This window comes from Nannospalax galili, unplaced genomic scaffold (genome assembly GCF_000622305.1).
Source record: "Nannospalax galili isolate Female #2095 unplaced genomic scaffold, S.galili_v1.0 scaffold151, whole genome shotgun sequence".
Taxonomy (NCBI): domain Eukaryota; kingdom Metazoa; phylum Chordata; class Mammalia; order Rodentia; family Spalacidae; genus Nannospalax; species Nannospalax galili.
Window position 1 is genome coordinate 1,863,401 of NW_008332087.1, and position 519 is coordinate 1,863,919.

The window sequence follows — 519 nt, forward strand, 5'->3', positions numbered from 1 at the left end:
CTGCGCGCTGCACAAACGTCAATTCCAAATGGCTCAAAGACCTCAATGTAAAGCCTGAAACTCTGAATCTGTTAGAAGAAAACATTGGGAAAAACCTACAAGATATAGGTGTAGGAAAGGATTTTCTAAGCCAGACATCAATTTCTCAGGAAACACGGGCAAGAATTAACTTTCTAAACCGGACATCAATTGCTCAGGAAACAAGGGCAAGAATTAACAAATGGGATCTCATTAAACTAAAAAGCTTCTGTACATCAAAGGAGGCAACAAGGGAAGTGAACAGAAAACCCACAGAAGGGGAGAAAATCTTCACCAGTGAACATCTGACAGAGGTTTAATATCCAGAATATATAATGAACTCAAAAAACATAGAATCAAGACAAGAAGCAACCCAATTAAAAGATGGGCTAAGGAGTTGAGTAGAGAGTTCTCAAAAGAAGTAAAGGTGGGTATGAAACATCTTAAAAGTTGTTCAACATCACTAATAATTAGGGAAGTGCAAATTAAAACCACTTTAAG